Below are 19821 nucleotides of genomic sequence, written 5' to 3' on the forward strand. Positions count from 1 at the left end.
AGCCATTTGTGCACGACGAAGGTGGAGACCAACGTCGCAGGGGCGGGGAAATGGGTCGGGCATCGCTTCTACAAGTGATCCCCGAACCCTTCTTCACCGTAGTCTTACCCATCTCCTTCGCCCACTTCTTGCTTCAGTACAACGGACCTGAAGATTTCTAGCTGGACCACCTCTCCCTGCTAATGGATTCATCATTTCTCGTCAGAAAAGAAAAATGCCTAATCCTAGTAGAACACAAAAAAGAAAAGTGCAAACTGAAGTTCAGACTGTACCACGGCTACTCCGTCACCTCTATGAGCCGGCAGATGTGTTGCACTCCAAGCGCTCGAAGCTGTCCCAATGCATGAAGAACGGGATTGCTGCAACAATCGGAGGATTTAGGATTTCTATATTATAAGGTTGAGCAGCAAAAAAATAGGTACAACAGCAGAAATTGGTAACCTGAACTTGTTGATTGCCGTCTGAGCGACTACCTCCCGACCTCCTTGTTGTTCCACTCCAAGCGGATAGAACAGAGGATGGCGCCATTGGTACCCAAACTGCGTACGCAGCTCTTGCATTTACTCCAAATTTGGAGTTGGACGCGCGCCCACGGCAACATCATCTATGCATGCTGGACAGGTGTCACCAGGACACCACTAATCATACAAAGCATCAGCACAAGCAATCATCCTCTATGAGTGGTCACAGGAGAAACAAGATTTAGTTAAAAGCCTGAAGCATCCACCCAGGCGTAGCAAATATATCCAGTTCACGGGCTAAACAACCATCTTATTACAAAATGACCGTCAAACTTGCTCTTCACACCAACATATAGTGCCTCATGAATTGAGGAACGAGCGTGGAGCAAGTGCTAACAAAAACACACTAGAAAACCCTCGCAAATACAAATATTACAGTACATTCTAGAAAACTATAAGAATACAAATATTACAGTACACCCATGCGCCTTGTGCATGTTGTACGGCTGTGGCCTTCCATACAACAATTCTTACACCTTTCGTGGCTTCTTTGGTGCATCTCCTGTCTCAGGGCAAGTTGTTCGTTTATGCCCCTCGCGTCTACATGTGCTGCAGAATTTTGTGCGCTTACTCAGACCCTCGTATGGTACGGGGCCTTATCCCTGCTATTTGTCGGCCTACCGACCACCCTTTGCTTCTCAGGAGCTGTTAGGCCATGGAGAGCATTGACACTCCCAGAGTTTCCATTACTGATGCCTTTGTCAACATATTCGCCTCCAACATATGCAATCTCTCCATTGCCAGGCAAATTAACGGGAGCCAATTCACCCATGCGGTCCTCAAACCCCAGGCCATCCCTTCTCTCTGCAAAAGGTGCGCCGCTGACCAAAAGAGCATCAAGACCGCCAAATATGTGATTGAAAGCTTCTGCACTGCAGTCACCCAGCCTCACCACCTCCATCAATTTCAAGTAAAGGGTAGAGTGCCTACATGTGAATGACAGGTTAACTGAATTATCTCTCTGGTACTGAACCAGATGCTCTGGAAGTATGTTGAAAGGATCGAGAAGAGGTGTCTAGAGGGGGGTGAATAGACTTTTAACAAGAAAAAGTTGCAGTTTTCATTTTCTTCAAGTCGAGGTAGAGTTTTAGCACAAGTTTAAACATTCACAATACATATCAAGCAAGCATGACAAGAGTATATGAGCAGCGGAAAGTAAAGCATGCACTTTGCAAGAATGTAAAGGGATGGGATTGGAGTGTGCAAACGCAATTGGAGACACAGAGATTTTTGGCGTGGTTCCGATAGGTGGTGCTATTGTACATCCACGTTGATGGAGACTTCAACCCACGAAGGGTAACGGTTGTGCGAGTCCACGGAGGGCTCCACCCACGAAGGGTCCACGAAGAAGCAACCTTGTCTGTCCCACCATGGCCATCGCCCACGAAGGACTTGCCTCACTAGGGTAGATCTTCACGAAGTAGGCGATCTCCTTGCCCGTACAAACTCCTTGGTTCAACTCCACAATCTTGACGGAGGCTCCCAAGTGACACCTAACCAATCTAGGAGACACCACTCTCCAAAAGGTAATAGATGGTGTGTTGATGATGAACTCCTTGCTCTTGTGCTTCAAATTATAGTCTCCCCAACACTCAACTCTCTCTCACAGATTTGGATTTGGTGGAAAGATGATTTGCGTGGAAAGCAAGTTGGAGAAGGCTGATCAAGATTCATATGGTTGGAATGCAATATCTTGACCTCAACACATGAGTAGGTGGTTCTCTCTCAAAAAATGTATGCTGGAAGTGTAGGCATGTTCTGATGGCTCTCCTCACGAATGAAGAGTGGGTGGAGGGGTATATATAGCCTCCACACAAAATCTAACCGTTACACACAATTCACCAAACTCGGTGGGACCGAATTAGAAAACTCGGTCAGACTGATTCAGTTCATAATGTGACCATTAGGAATTTCGGTGGGACCGATATTATCAACTCGGTGGGACCGATGTGCTAGGGTTAGGGTAAAACCTCATCTCGGTTTGACCGATTACACAAACTCGGTGGGACCAATTTTGGTAAAGAGCTAACCAGAGAGTTGGTCAAGCAAACTCGATGAGACCGATTACAAATCTTGGTGGGACCGAAATAAATGCAACAGGCATCAGAGAGTTTGCAAGCCCATCTCGATGAGACTGGGATTCCATCGGTGAGACCGAATTGATTAGGGTTTGTGGCAGTGGCTATGTCAAATGAACTCGGTGGCGCCGGATAGAAAGTTTTGGTCGGGCCGAGTTTGACTTTTGGTTTGGGACATATGTGGATATGAGAAAGTGGTTGAGGGTTTTGGAGCATATCACTAAGCACTTTGAGCAAGTAAGCCATTAAACAACACCTCACCCCCTTTTAATAGTATTGGCTTTCCTATGGACTCAATGTGATCTTGGATCACTAAAAGTAAAATGTAGAGTCTTGAGCTTTTGAGCTTGAGCCAATCCTTTGTCCTTAGCATCTTGAAGGGGTTCCACATCCTCTTGTCCACGCCACTCCATCTGTCAAACTTGTCTGAAATACACTAGATGAAAACATTAGTCCAACAAGAGATATGTTGACATTAATTACCAAAAGCACCCAGGGAGCACTTGTGCTTTCATATGTCCCTTCCGTCTTTGGTCCACCGCTTCAATATATGCTTAGCAGGTATATCCTCCACATGCAGTATCTCCATGACCTGAACCACCGGAACAACTTTATAAATTCCGTATGCAATGGAAAATATGTTAATTTCAACTTATAATGAATTTGGGAGTAGCAATTAACCTAAGAATATGACTGCACAACATCCTTGTGTGCTTGAGTTGACCATATTCACAAGTGTACTCTGTTTGGTCTTCGCTTATGTTCCCCTCATACTCAACCCTGCTCCATTTCTCTCTTTTTGCCGCATTATTGTAATGGTGACATACGTCTTCTGTTGGGGAACGTAGTAATTTCAAAAAAAATCCTACGCACATGCAAGATCATGGTGATGCATATCAACGAGAGGGGAGAGTGTCGTCCGCGTACCCTCGTAGACCGTAAGCGGAAGCGTTATGAAAACGCGGTTGATGTAGTCGTACGTCTTCAGGATCGACCGATCCTAGTACCGAAAGTACATCACCTCCGCGATCTGCACACGTTCAGCTCGGTGATGTCTGACGAACTCACGATCCAGCAAAGTGTCGAGGGAGAGCTTCGTCAGCACGACGTCGTGATGACGGTGATGATGAAGCTACTGGCGCAGGGCTTCGCCTAAGCACTACGACGATATGACCGAGGTGGATTATAGTGGAGGGGGGCACCGCACACGGCTGGAAACAATCAACTTGTGTGTCCTAGGGTGCCCCCTGCCCCCGTATATAAAGGAGCAAGGGGGAGGCTGGCCGGCCCTTGGGGCGCGCCAGGAGAGGAGGAGTCCTCCTCCTAGTAGGAGTAGGACTCCCCTTTCCTACTCCTACTAGGAGGGGGGAAAGGAAGAAGGAGAGGAGAAGGAAAGGGGGGCGCCGCCCCCCTTCCCTAGTCCAATTCGGACCAGAGGGGGAGGGGGCGCGCGGCCTTCCCTGGCCGTCCCTCTCTCTCTCTACTAAGGCCCATGTGGCCCATTAGTTCTCGGGGGGGGGGGGTTCCGGTAAACCTCCGGCACTCCGGTTTTCTCCGAAATCACCCGGAACACTTCGGGTGTCCGAATATAGCCGTCCAATATATCAATCTTTATGTCTCGACCATTTCGAGACTCCTCGTCATGTCCATGATCACATCCGGGACTCCGAACTATCTTCGGTACATCAAAACACATAAACTCATAATACCGATCGTCCACGAACGTTAAGCGTGCGGACCCTACGGGTTCGAGAACTATGTAGACATGACCGAGACACATCTCCGGTCAATAACCAATAGCGGAACCTGGATGTTCATATTGGCTCCCACATATTCTACGAAGATATTTATCGGTCAAACCGCATAACAACATACGTTGTTCCCTTTGTCATTGGTATGTTACTTGCCCGAGATTCGATCATCAGTATCTCAATACCTAGTTCAATCTCGTTACCGGCAAGTCTCTTTACTCGTTCCGTAATGCATCATCCCGCAACTAACTCATTAGTCACATTGCTTGCAAGGCTTATAGTGATGTGTGTTACCGAGAGGGCCCAGAGATACCTCTCCGACAATCGGAGTGACAAATCCTAATATCGATCTATGCCAACTCAACAAGTACCATCGGAGACACCTGTAGAGCACCTTTATAATCACCCAGTTACGTTGTGACGTTTGGTAGCACACAAAGTGTTCCTCCGGTATTCGGGAGTTGCATAATCTCATAGTCATAGGAACATGTATAAGTCATGAAGAAAGCAATAGCAATATACTGAACGATCAAGTGTTAAGCTAACGGAATGGGTCAAGTCAATCACATCATTCTCTAATGATGTGATCCCGTTAATCAAATGACAACTCATGTCCATGGCTAGGAAACTTAACCATCTTTGATTCAACGAGCTAGCCAAGTAGAGGCATACTGGTGACACTCTATTTGTCTATGTATTCACACATGTACTAAGTTTCCGGTTAATACAATTCTAGCATGAATAATAAACATTTATCATGATATAAAGAAATATAAATAACAACTTTTTTATTGCCTCTAGGGCATATTTCCTTCAGTCTCCCACTTGCACTAGAGTCAATAATCTAGATTACACAGTAATGGTTCTAACACCCATGGAGTCTTGGTGCTGATCATGTTTTCCTCGTAAGAGAGGCTTAGTCAACAGGTCTGCAACATCAGATCCGTATGTATCTTGCAAATCTCTATGTCTCCCTCCTTGACTTGATCGCGGATGGAATTGAAGCATCTCTTGATGTGTTTGGTTCTCTTATGAAATTTGGATTCCTTTGCCAAGGCAATGGCACCAGTATTGTCACAAAAGATTTTCATTGGACCCGATGCACTAGGTATGGCACGAAGCAGCTATGTACTCTGCTTCACACGTAGATCCCGCCACGACGCTTTGCTTAGAACTGCACCAACTGACAGCTCCACCGTTCAATATAAACATGTATCCGGTTTGTGACTTAGAGTCATCTGGACCAGTGTCAAAGCTTGCATCGACGTAACCATTTACGACGAGCTCTTTGTCACCTCCATAAACGAGAAACATATCCTTAGTCCTTTTCAGGTATTTCAGGATGTTCTTGAACGTTGTCTAGTGATCCACTCCTGGATTACTTTCGTACCTCCCTGCTAAACTGATAGCAAGGCACACATCAGGTGTGGTACACAACATTGCATACATGATAGAGCCTATGGCTGAAGCATAGGGAACACCTTTCATTTTCTCTCTATCTTCTGTAGTGGTTGGGCATTGAGTCTGACTCAACTTCACATCTTGTAACACAGGCAAGAACCCTTTCTTTGCTTGATCCATTTTGAACTTTTTCAAAACTTTATCAAGGTATGTTCTTTGTGAAAGTCCAATTAAGCGTCTTGATCTATCTCTATAGATCTTGATGCCCAATATATAAGCAGCTTCACCGAGGTCTTTCATTGAAAAACTCTTGTTCAAGTATCATTTTATGCTATTCGGAAATTCTATATCATTTCCAATCAACAATATGCCATCCACATATGATATTAGAAATGCTACAGAGCTCCCACTCACTTTCTTGTAAATACAGGCTTCTCCAAAAGTCTGTATAAAACCACATGCTTTGATCACACTATCAAAATGTTTATTCCAACTCCGAGATGCTTGCACCAGTCCATAAATGGATCGTTGGAGCTTGCACACTTTATTATCATCCTTTGGATCGATAAAACCTTCAGGTTGCATCATATACAACTCCTCTTCCAGAAATCCATTCAGGAATGCAGTCTTTACATCCATTTGCAAATTTCATAATCATAAAATGCAGCAATTGCTAACATGATTCGGACGGACTTAAGCATCGCTACGGGCGAGAGGTTTTCATCGTAGTCAACTCCTTGAACTTGTCGAAAACCTTTCGCAACAAGTCGAGCTTTGTAGACAGTGACATTACCATCAGCGTCAGTCTTCTTCTTGAAGATCCATTTATTCTCGATGGATTGCCGATCATCGGGCAAGTCAACCAAAGTCCACACTTTGTTCTCATACATGGATCCCATCTCAGATTTCATGGCCTCAAGCCATTTCGCGGAATCTGGGCTCATCATCGCTTCCTCATAGTTCGTAGGTTCGTCATGGTCAAGTAACATGACCTCCAGAACAGGATTACCGTACCACTCTGGTGCGGATCTTACTCTGGTTGACCTACGAGGTTCGGCAGTAACTTGATCTGAAGTTACATGATCATCATCATTAGCTTCCTCACTAATTGGTGTAGGAGTCACAGGAACAGATTTCTATGATGAACTACTTTCCAATAAGTGAGCAGGTATAGTTACCTCATCAAGTTCTACTTTCCTCCCACTCACTTCTTTCGAGAGAAACTCCTTCTCTAGAAAGGATCCATTCTTAGCAACGAATGTCTTGCCTTCGGATCTGTGATAGAAGGTGTACCCAATAGTCTCCTTTGGGTATCCTATGAAGACACATTTCTTCGATTTGGGTTCGAGCTTATCAGGTTGAAGCTTTTTCACATAAGCATCGCAGCCCTAAACTTTAAGAAATGACAACTTTGGTTTCTTGGCAAACCACAGTTCATAAGGTGTCGTCTCAACGGATTTAGATGGTGCCCTATTTAACGTGAATGCAGCCATCTCTAAAGCATAACTCCAAAACGATAGCGGTAAATCAGTAAGAGACATCATAGATCGCACCATATCTAGTAAAGTATGATTACGACGTTCGGACACACCATTACACGGTGGTGTTCCGGGTGGCGTGAGTTGCGAAACTATTCCGCATTGTTTCAAATGAAGACCAAACTCGTAACTCAAATATTCTCCTCCATGATCAGATCGTAGAAACTTTATTTTCTTGTTACGATGATTTTCCACTTCACTCTGAAATTCTTTGAACTTTTCAAATGTTTCAGACTTATGCTTCATCAAGTAGATATACCCATATCTGCTCAAATCATCTGTGAAGGTGAGAAAATAACGATACCCGCCGCGTGCCTCAACATTCATCGGACCACATACATCAGTATGTATGATTTCCAACAAATCTGTTGCTCGCTCCATTGTTCCGGAGAACAGAGTTTTAGTCATCTTGCCCATGAGGCATGGTTCGCAAGTACCAAGTGATTCATAATCAAGTGATTCCAAAAGTCCATCAGAATGGAGTTTCTTCATGCGCTTTACACCAATATGACCCAAACGGCAGTGCCACAAATAAGTTGCACTATCATTATCAACTCTGCATCTTTTGGCTTCAATATTATGAATATGTGTATCACTACTATCGAGATTCAATAAAAATAGACCACTCTTCAAGGGTGCATGACCATAAAAGATATTACTCATATAAATAGAACAACCATTATTCTCAGATTTAAATGAATAACCGTCTCGCATCAAACAAGATCCAGATATAATGTTCATGCTTAACGCTGGCACCAAATAACAATTATTCAGGTCTAAAACTAATCCCGAAGGTAGATGTAGAGGTAGCGTGCCGACCGCGATCACATCAACTTTGGAACCATTTCCCACACGCATCGTCACCTTGTCCTTAGCCAATCTTCGCTTAATCCATAGTCCCTGTTTCGAGTTGCAAATATTAGCAACAGAACCAGTATCAAATACCCAGGAGCTACTGCGAGCATTAGTAAGGTACACATCAATAACATGTATATCACATATACCTTTGTTCACCTTGCCATCCTTCTTATCCGCCAAATACTTGGGGCAATTCCGCTTCCAGTGACCAGTCCCTTTGCAGTAGAAGCACCCAGTCTCAGGCTTAGGTCCAGACTTGGGCTTCTTCACTTGAGCAGCAACTTGCTTGCCGTTCTTCTTGAAGTTCTCCTTCTTCCCTTTACCCTTTTTCTTGAAACTCGTGGTCTTGTTGACCATCAACACTTGATGCTCCTTCTTGATTTCCACCTCCGCAGCCTTTAGCATTGCGAAGAGCTCGGGAATTGTCTTATCCATCCCTTGCATGTTATAGTTCATCACGAAGCTCTTGTAGCTTGGTGGCAGTGATTGAAGAATTCTGTCAATGACACTATCATCAGGAAGATTAACTCCCAGTTGAATCAACTGATTATTATACCCAGACATTTTGAGTATATGTTCACTGACAGAACTGTTCTCCTCCATCTTGCAGCTGTAGAACTTATTGGAGACTTCATATCTCTCAATCTGGGCATTTGCTTGAAATATTAACTTCAACTCCTAGAACATCTCATATGCTCCATGACGTTCAAAACGTCGTTGAAGTCCCGGTTCTAAGCCGTAAAGCATGGCACACTGAACTATCGAGTAGTCATCAGCTTTGCTCTGCCAGACGTTCATAACATCTCGCGTTGCTCCTGCAGCGGGTTTGGCACCTAGCGGTGCTTCCAGGACGTAATTCTTCTGTGCAGAAATGAGGATAATCCACAAGTTACGGACCCAGTCCGTGTAGTTGCTACCATCATCTTTCAACTTAGCTTTCTCTAGGAACACATTAAAATTCAACAGAACAACAGCATGGACCATCTATCTACAATAACATAGACATGCAAAATACTATCAGGTACTAAGTTCATGATAAATTAAAGTTCAATTAATCAAATTACTTAAGAACTCCCACTTAGATAGACATCCCTCTAATCATCTAAGTGATCACGTGATCCAAATCAACTAAACCATGTCCGATCATCACGTGAGATGGAGTAGTTTTCAATGGTGAACATCACTATGTTGATCATATCTACTATATGATTCACGCTCGACCTTTCAGTCTCAGTGTTCCGAGGCCATATCTGCATATGCTAGGCTCGTCAAGTTTAACCCGAGTATTCTGCGTGTGCAAAACTGGCTTGCACCCGTTGTATGTGAACGTAGAGCTTATCACACCCGATCATCACGTGGTGTCTCGGCATGACGAACTTTCGCAACGGTGCATACTCAGGGAGAACACTTGTACCTTGAAATTTAGTGAGAGATCATCTTGTAATGCTACCGTCGAACTAAGCAAAATAAGATGCATAAAGGATAAACATCACATGCAATCAATATAAGTGATATGATATGGCCATCATCATCTTGTGCCTTTGATCTCCATCCCCAAAGCACTGTCATGATCACCATCGTCACCGGCGCGACACCTTGATCTCCATCGTAGCATCGTTGTCATCTCGCTAACTATTGGTTCTACGACTATCGCTACCGCTTAGTGATAAAGTAAAGCAATTACATGGCGATTGCATTTCATACAATAAAGCGACAACCATATGGCTCCTGCCAGTTGCCGATAACTCCGTTACAAAACATGATCATCTCATACAATAAAATTTAGCATCATGTCTTGACCATATCACATCACAACATGCCCTGCAAAAACAAGTTAGACGTCCTCTACTTTGTTGTTGCAAGTTTTACATGGCTGCTACGGGCTGAGCAAGAACAGTTCTTACCTACGCATCAAAAACCACAACAATTTTTCATCAAGTATGTGTTGTTTTAACCTTCAACAAGGACCGGGCATAGCCACACTCGATTCAACTAAAGTTGGAGAAACTGACACCCGCCAACCACATGTGTGCAAAGCACGTCGGTAGAACCAGTCTCGCGTAAGCGTACGCGTAATGTCGGTCAGGGCCGCTTCATCCAACAATACCGCCGTATCAAAGTATGACATGCTGGTAAGCAGTATGACTATTATCGCCCACAACTCACTTGTGTTCTACTCGTGCATATAACATCTACGCATAAACCTAGCTCGGATGCCACTGTTGGGGAACGTAGTAATTTCAAAAAAAATCCTACGCACACGCAAGATCATGGTGATGCATAGCAACAAGAGGGGAGAGTGTTGTCCATGTACCCTCGTAGATCGTAAGCGGAAGCGTTATGACAACGCGGTTGATGTAGTCGTACGTGTTCACGATCGACCGATCCTAGTACCGAAAGTACGACACCTCCGTGATCTGCACACGTTCAGCTCGGTGACATCCGACGAACTCACGATCTAGGAGAGTGTCGAGGGAGAGCTTCGTCAGCACGACGGCGTGATGATGGTGATGATGAAGCTATCGGCGCAGGGCTTCGCCTAAGCACTACGATGATATGACCGCGGTGGATTATGGTGGAGGGGGGCACTGCACATGGCTGGAAACAATCAACTTGTGTGTCCTAGGGTGCCCCCTGCCCCCGTATATAAAGGAGCAAGGGGGGAGGCCGGCCTGCCCTTGGGGCGCGCCAGGAGAGGAGGAGGCCTCCTCCTAGTAGGAGTAGGACTCCCCTTCCTACTCCTACTAGGAGGGGGAAAGGAAGGAGGAGAGGGAGAAGGAAAGGGGGGCGCCGCCCCCCTTCCCTAGTCCAATTCGGACCAGAGGGGGAGGGGGCACGCGGCCTGCCCTGGCCGGCCCTCTCTCTCTCCACTAAGGCCCATGTGGCCCATTAGTTCTCCCGGGGGGGTTCCGGTAACCCTCCGGCACTCTGTTTTTCTTCGAAATCACCCGGAACACTTCGGGTGTCCGAATATAGCCGTCCAATATATCAATCTTTTTGTCTCAACCATTTCGAGACTCCTCGTCATGTCCGTGATCACATCCGGGACTCCGAACTATCTTCGGTACATCAAAACACATAAACTCATAATAACGTTCGTCACCGAACGTTAAGCGTGCGGACCCTACGGGTTCGAGAACTATGTAGACATGACCGAGACACGTCTCTGGTCAATGACCAATAGCGGATGTTCATATTGGCTCCCACATATTCTACGAAGACCTTTATCGGTCAAACCACATAACGACATACGTTGTTCCCTTTGTCATTGGTATGTTACTTGCCCGAGATTCGATCGTCGGTATCTCAATACCTAGTTCAATCTTGTTACCGGCAAGTCCCTTTACTCGTTCCGTAATGCATCATCCCGCAACTAACTCATTAGTCACATTGCTTGCAAGGCTTATAGTGATGTGCATTACCGAGAGGACCCAGAGATACCTCTCCGACAATCGGAGTGACAAATCCTAATTTCGACCTATGCCAAGTCAACAAGTACCAACGGAGACACCTTTAGAGCACCTTTATAATCACCCAGTTATGTTGTGATGTTTGGTAGCACACAAAGTGTTCCTCTGGTATTCGGGAGTTGCATAATCTCATAGTCATAGGAACATGTATAAGTCATGAAGAAAGCAATAACAATATACTAAACGATCAAGTGCTAAGCTAACGGAATGGGTCAAGTCAATCACATCATTCTCTAATGATGTGATCCCGTTAATCAAATGACAACTCATGTCTATGGCTAGGAAACTTAACCATCTTCGATTCAACGAGCTAGTCAAGTAGAGGCATACTAGTGACACGCTGTTTGTCTATGTATTCACACATGTACTAAGTTTCCGGTTAATACAATTCTAGCATGAATAATAAACATTTATCATGATATAAGGAAATATAAATAACAACTTTTTTATTGCCTCTAGGGCATATTTCCTTCATCTTCATCTTCTCCTTCTCTGTTACATTGTATGATGTCATTTCAATTACCAAGCGTCCAACCTCTTCACCCAAAGAATCAAAAGCCAGTCCTAGATCAAGCCTTATTACACTCTTGGTTGGTTCCTCTATGTACTTTCAAATAGACAGTTCCATAGCGCTCATTCGGGAAGGGCATGGTGCCCGGTCTGGCAGTGCACTCCCTAGCCTCAACCTGAAATTCACCAAGGTAGTTCCTTTTATCTAGGTTTTAAATTTTATCAGTTATGTACACAATAGTTTCAGTTCAACCAACATTCAGTTTCTGAACAAGGGGAATGCATAAATGGTGGTACTCGACGCCCATTTTTTCAGATTCTCCAGAGCAGACATTTTTTCACTTCATTGGTTCCACGAAGATTTCGTGTGAATCCAGCTAAATAATGCAAATGACCCGTGGATTGAATTCACACATGAACAGAATTCACAAAACAATGCAAAAAATCATTTTTCATACCTTTTTAGTCCATCCAGGTGCCTGTGGGTTGATACGGTCAATCCACTGAGCAGACCTTGTCGGTGAAGAGTCACGCCACTGCCGCATCCTAGCTCGCGTCCTGCTATTGACGTCGCCGACGATATGTTGAGCACACCTAGACCCCACATTCGAATCCGGTGGAGCCGCACCTCCAACTACGGGACTCGCTAACAACGCAAGAGGGACCGGATCTGGCTGCTCATGACTATCGGCAAACTCCTCACGCAATGAAAATCTAAGAAAGATATGGCGGCGGCAGCCATGCCCAGTCAATCGCCATATAACCAAAATTGCTAACACGAAACGTAGATCTGGTCCAACTAACATGTGGACACCGTCGAGTAGGACCTCCATCCCAGATACCTCCATCTCCTGCCTGGACACCGCCAGCGAAGGTCGCGTGCCGCCGCAGGATTTCCCCCCCGTCTCTCTACTTCTCTATAGACGGGGGGCGGGAGAAGCAGACCATCTTCCAGAATCAACTACACCGCGCTGGGCTGGAACACGGATCGGGAAATTCATCAACGTTCTGGTCCACGGACCAGACCACACGCATGGATCCGTCACCCCTTCCGTTTCCCTCGGTCCCACGTATGACGTACTGTTCTGTCTGTATACCGCGTCGTCGCCCAATTTCTAAATGACTTGCATAGTGCTGACAGTCCGCTTTTCACGGATCCCAAGCTACGAATGGAAGGCGATGATATCGGGCTCAGCTGGGCTCGGGCGCCGAATTGCCCTGTCCCAGGAATGTTAGTGTAATCACCAACAATAAACTGGTGGTGTTCCATAGCCGCGTGATCTAGGTAAACCTTAGGCAAAGGATAATCATCCTGGCATATCTGAATGTTAAAGCGAGTTGCTAAGCGAGTAGCGTAAATACCACCATGTATCTTTCCCTTGGATCTGTTAATGTGGAGGCGATGTGACACAATAGCTCCCAAGTTATAAGTGTTGTCGCCGTAAAGCACGCCACGTAAAACAACAAAGTCTGGAGCACTGAGTGCACCTACCTTCTCTCTAGCAAGCAAACACTTCGCAATGAGTAAATCAAAATAATGCATGGCAGGAAAATGTAGGCTAGTGGCGGTGACACTCGAAACCCCTCTCTCATCCCCTACGGATAGAGTACGATAAAAGCCTTTGAACTCTGCAGGCCTAGGCTCTACTAAACTCCCATCAGAAGGGATCATGCAAATATCACAAAATTCAGTAAGTGGTATCTGACGGGTTTTAGCATACAAATTAAACTGCACCTCAGGGGGATTATTCTTAGGAAGGAAATAAAAACTTTCCACAAAGGAATTTGTGAGGAGATGATACTGTTCACATTCAGCTGCGATGATGTCGGTGAGGCCAGCATTAGCAGCATATTGTGTAAACTCTTGAAGGATTCCGACCCCTTCCATGAACGGGTTATGCGGCCATTCGCATGGTCGTACCTCCGCCATTCTCCGAGTATGGAGATCACTGTCAGATGACTCCCAAATAACTCCCTTGGAGTTCTTCTTGGAAGCAAACTTCCTAAAGATACTCATCTTTTTCCTATGAACAAAATTCTGAAATTTTTAGTCCACAAAATTTTCTCAACAAAACTTTACAAGATTGATAGCAACTACTCATAGGTATGCATAGAGGCCATAGCAAGCATTCAAACTACTTAGAACTCTAAGAATTCAACATGCAAGCTCATCTATAGCAGCACCAAGAGTAGCTAATTATTCAAAATATAAACAACTAAAGCAAAAACTAATTGGACAAATGGAGGAGTCACATACCAAGCAACAATCCCCCGAAACAGTTTCGGAAACGGAGCTTCGAGCAAAGAGGTCGAAATCCGCGGGTTTGAGAGCAAGAACACGAGAGAGAGAGAGAGCAATGATGTTTTTTTTCTGGAGGTAGGTGGTGATGTGGGATGAAGAATTAAGTGAAGGGGCCCACATGGGGACCACAACCCACCAGGGCGCGTCTGGGGGTCCTGGCGCGTCCAGGTGGGTTGTGCCCACCTGGTGCACCTCCCTTTGATGTAATTTGCACCAAAAATTCTTAAATATTTAGAAAAAAATTGTATTATATTTTCAGAGCATTATGAGAACTTTTATTTATGGGTCATTTTTTATTGCATGGGAAATTCAGAAAACAGACAAAACATGGCATTTTATTTTATATAACTAATAAAAACAGAAAATAAAAGGTAGGGACAGAAGGTAGTGCTCACTAAATTCATCAACTTCATACCTCTAAAAAATGATCCATTAATAAGGTTGATCATGTCTTATTAACAACCACTTTCGTTTAGCATGAAACCGAAGAACTTTCCTAAAGCACTAAGTTACCTCAACGGGGATATGAATGTCCCCAACAATAAGCATTTCATATTTCTTTTTAACAGTAGGTAGAGGTAGTTTAAAACTTCCAATAGTGATTGTCGGAGATTTTTCAATAACATTAATACCATTCACTTCGAATTGTTTCTTCGGAAAGTGCACCGTATGCTCATTACCATTGATATGAAAGTGACCTTGCTTTTATTGCAATCAATAACAGCCCCTGCAGTATTCAAGAAGGGTCTACCAAGAATAATCGACATGTTGTCGTCCTCGGGCATCTGAAGTATAACAAAGTCAGTCAAAATAGTAACATTAGCAACAACAACAACAACAGGCACATCCTCACAAATACCGATAGGTATGGCAGTTGATTTGTCAGCCATTTGCAAGGATATTTCAGTAGGTGTGAGCTTATTCAAATCAAGTCTTTTATATAAAGAGAAAGACATAACGCTAACACCAGCTCCTAAATCACATAAAGCAGTTTTCACATAATTTCTTTTGATGGAGCAAGGTATAGTTGGTATTCCCGGATCTCCAGGTTTTTTAGGCACTCCATCTTTAAAAGTATAATTAGCAAGCATGGTGGAGATTTCAGCTTCCGGTATTTTTCTCTTATTTGTGATGATGTCTTTCATGTACTTTGCATAAGGAGGCATTTTCAACATATCAGTCAAGCGAGTACGCAAAAAGACTGGCCTTAGCATTTCAGCAAAGCGTTCAAATTCTTCATCATCTTTATTTTTAGTTGAGTTAGGTAGAAAGGGCATAGGTTTTTGAACACATGGTTCTCTTTCCTTACCGTGTTTTCTAGCAACAAAGTCTCTTTTATCATATCTTTTATTCTTGGGTTGTGGGTTATCAAGATCGACTGCTAGTTCTATCTCAACATCATTGTCTGGTTCGTTATTATTTGTTTGAGTATCTTCCTGAACCTCATCATTATCTTTTTCATTATCAGAAGGTGAGTGTTCACTACCAGATTGGGTTTCAGCATCAGAGATAGAAATTTCATTATCATTATCAGGAGGTTTTTCTACTTCAGGTTCACAAGAGGCATGCAAAGTCCTATCATTTTTCTTCTTCCTTTTCTTTTTAGAAGGACTATGTGTATCAGTGTTAACTCTTTGAGAATCTTGTTCAATTCTTTTTGGGTGTCCCTCAGGATAAAGTGGTTCCTGAGTCATTCTACCTCCTCTAGGTATTACTCTAACAACATGATCGTTGATATTATTATTCATTTCATCTAACAACTCTCTTTGAGATTTAGCAACTTGTTCTAACTGAGTTTGAACCATAGAAGCATGCTTTCCCACACCTATAACATCATTTGAGATTCTAAATAACAAGTCACTCAAGCGAGCAATCATACCAAAATTGTATTTCAATTGTTTCATAACATTTGCATTGAAGTGATCTTCCTTTCTAATATAATTTTCAAACTCATAAAGGCATTGTCTAGGGTGCATATTGCGAGGATTATCATTATCATTGAATTTCATTAGAGACTTTACCTCTACCACCTTAGGCAGTGGTGGTGTATCAAGCCCATGTATTTCTTCAATAGGGGGTAAATTTTTGACATCCTCGGCTTTAATACCTTTTTCTCTCATAGATTTCTTTGCCTCTTGCATATCTTCAGGACTGAGATATAAGATGCCCCTCTTCTTCGGAGTGGGTTTAGACGGTGGTTCAGGAAGGGTCCAATCATCATAATTTTTCAACATGTTATTCAATAATTCTTCAGCTTGCTCAAGTTCGTTCCCTAAAAACACAAACAACACAACTATCTAGGAAATCCCTAGAAGCATCGGTTAGTCCATTATAGAAGATATCAAGTATTTCATTTTTCTTAAGAGGATGATTAGGCAAAGCATTAAGCAATTGGAGAAGCCTCCCCAAGCTTGTGGGAGACTTTCTTCTTCAATTTGCACAAAGTTAAATATTTCCTGTAAGGTAGCTTGTTTCTTATGAGCAGGAAAATATTTTTCAGAGAAGTAATAAATCATATCCTAGGGACTACGCACACAACAGGAGCAAGAGTATTGTACCAAGATTTAGCATCACCCTTTAATGAGAACGGAAATAATTTGAGAATATAATAGTAGAGAATTTTCTCATCATGAGCAAAAATGGTGGCTGTGTCATTCAACTTAGTAAGATGTGCCACAACAATTTCAGTTTCATAACCATGGAAAGGATCAGATTCAACCGAAGTAATCAACTCTGGGTCGACAGAGAATTCATAATCCTTATCGTCAACAAAGATAGGTGAAGTAGCAAACTGAGGATCATGTTTCATTTTAGCATTCAAGGATCTTTCTTTATACTTACATAATAATTTTTCTAGATCATTTCTATCCTTACAAGCAAGAATATCTCTATTTGCCTCCTCACCCATAACATAACCTTCCGGTACCTTTGGCAATTCATATCTAGGAGGGCTAGTTTTAATAGGTGTTTCAAGATTTTCAGTTTCAAGCTCTTCATCAGTTTCAGTATTCTCAAAAGCTTTAGTTCTAGCAATTTGTTCATCAAGAAATTCACCTAGTGGCACATTATCATCAAGAAAGGTACTATCATCATCATAAATATCATTCATAGCAGAAGTAGCATCATCAATAACTTGCGACATATCAGAATTGATAGCATGTGTTGATGTTGCAAGTTTACTTATAACAGAAGGTGAATCTAAAGCAGAGCTAGATGGCAGTTCCTTACCTCCCCTCGTCTTAGAGGGAAAAATCTTAGTCTTAGCGACCTTCAGATTCTTCATAGTGATAACTTGATAATAATCCCAAGTGACTCAACAAATATAGCTATGCTCCCCGGCAACGGCACCAGAAAAAGGTCTTGATAACCCACAAGTATAGGGGATCGCAACAGTTTTCGAGGGTAGAATATTCAACCCAAATTTATAGATTCGACACAAGGGGAGCCAAAGAATATTTGTAAGTATTAGCAGCTGGTTGTTAATTCAACCACACCTAGAGATTAATTATCTGCAGCAAAGTAATCAGTAGCAAAGTAGTACGATAGTTTTTATAGTAGTAGCAACTGCAATGGTAACGGTAACAGTGATAGCAATGGTTTTGTAGCAATGACAATAGTAATAGCAGCAGTAGTAACTTAGCAAGAACAACATGTAGGAAAATGAATTCGTTGGCAAGGTGATCAGGGTCCTCTCCCTGGAAGGCTTTCTCGGGGAGAAAGCTGGTTGGGGAACACGCGCCGAGAACTGAAGATTGTGTGGGTTGTAAGAGATGTGAATCTGTAGGCATTGGATCGGTGATTTGTTGGATGATATTCATCATGTGACAGTCATAACCTAGGGCGATACGTGCTACCTCTTGAGCTTGCGTTGATTTTTCCCTTGAAGAGGAAAGGATGATGCAGCAAAGTAGAGTAAGTATTTCCCTCAGTTTTGAGAACCAAGGTATCAATCCAGTAGGAGACAATGAACAAGTCACCGAATACCTGCACAAACAATCAACAACTTGCACCCAACGCGATAAAGGGGTTGTCAATCCCTTCACGGTTAATTGCAAAAGTGAGATCTGATAGAGATAGATAAATGGTAAAGCAAATATTTTTGGTATTTTTGGTTTATAGATTGCTACCTCTTGAGCATGCGTTGGTTTTCCCTTGAAGAGGAAAGGGTGATGCGACAATGTAGCGTAAGTATTTCCCTCAGTTTTTGAGAACCAAGGTATCAATCCAGTAGGAGACTACATGCAAATTGCCTAGTACCTGCACAAACAATCAAGAACCTTGCAACCAACGCGATAAAGGGGTTGTCAATCCCTTCACGACCACTTGCAAAAGTGAGATCTGATAAAGATAATAAGATAAATATTTTTGGTATTTTTGTTGTATAGATTGGAAAGTAAAGATTGCAAAATAAACGGTGATAGAAATAACTAGTTGATAGGAAAATAATATAATGTAAAATAGACCCGGGGGCCATAGGTTTCACTAGTGCCTTCTCTCAAGATAGCATAAATTACGGTGGGTGAACAAATTACTGCCGAGCAATTGATAGAAAAGCGCATAGTTATGAGAATATCTAGGCATGATCATGAACATAGGCATCACGTCCGTGTCAAGTAGACCGAAACGATTCTGCATCTACTACTATTACTCCACACATCAACCGCTATCCAGCATGCATCTAGAGTATTAAGTTCATAAGAACAGAGTAACGCATTAGGCAAGATGACATGATGTAGAGGGATAAACTCAAGCAATATGATATAAACCCCATCTTTTTATCCTTGATGGCAACAATATAATACGTGTCGTTTCCCTTTCTGTCACTGGGATCGAGCACCGCAAGATTGAACCCAAAGCTAAGCACTTCTCCCATTGCAAGAAAGATCAATCTAGTAGGCCAAACCAAACTGATAATTTGAAGAGACTTGCAAAGATATTAAATAATGCATATAAGAATTTAGAGAAGAATCAAATATTGTTCATAGATAATCTTGATCATAAACCCACAATTCATCGGATCTCGACAAACACACCGCAAAAGAATTACATCGAATAGATCTCCAAGAAGATCAAGGAGAACTTTGTATTGAGATCCAAAGAGAGAGAAGAAGCCATCTAGCTAATAACTATGGACCCGAAGGTCTGTGTTAAACTACTCACACATCATCGGAGAGGCTATGGTGTTGATGTAGAAGCCCTCCATGATCGAATCCCCCTTCGGCAGATCGCCGAAAAAGGCCCCATGATGGGATCTCACGGGTACAAAAGGTTGTGGCGGTGGAAAAGTGGTTTCGTGGCTCCCCTGGATGTTTTCAGGGTATAAGAGTGTATATATATAGGCGAAAGAAGTAGGTCGGTGGAGCTGCGAGGGGCTCACGAGGGTGGGGGCGCG

At 43.2% G+C, this 19821-nt stretch overlaps 1 pseudogene; it reads right to left on the bottom strand.

Moving 5' to 3' along the window:
• Positions 1–1088: 1088 nt before the first annotated feature.
• On the bottom strand, positions 1089–12975 carry LOC123159022 (uncharacterized; annotated as a pseudogene).
• Between the last annotated feature and the right edge of the window lie 6846 nt (positions 12976–19821).

The sequence above is a fragment of the Triticum aestivum genome, chromosome 1D, assembly GCF_018294505.1.
Source record: "Triticum aestivum cultivar Chinese Spring chromosome 1D, IWGSC CS RefSeq v2.1, whole genome shotgun sequence".
NCBI classification, from domain to species: Eukaryota; Viridiplantae; Streptophyta; class Magnoliopsida; order Poales; family Poaceae; genus Triticum; species Triticum aestivum.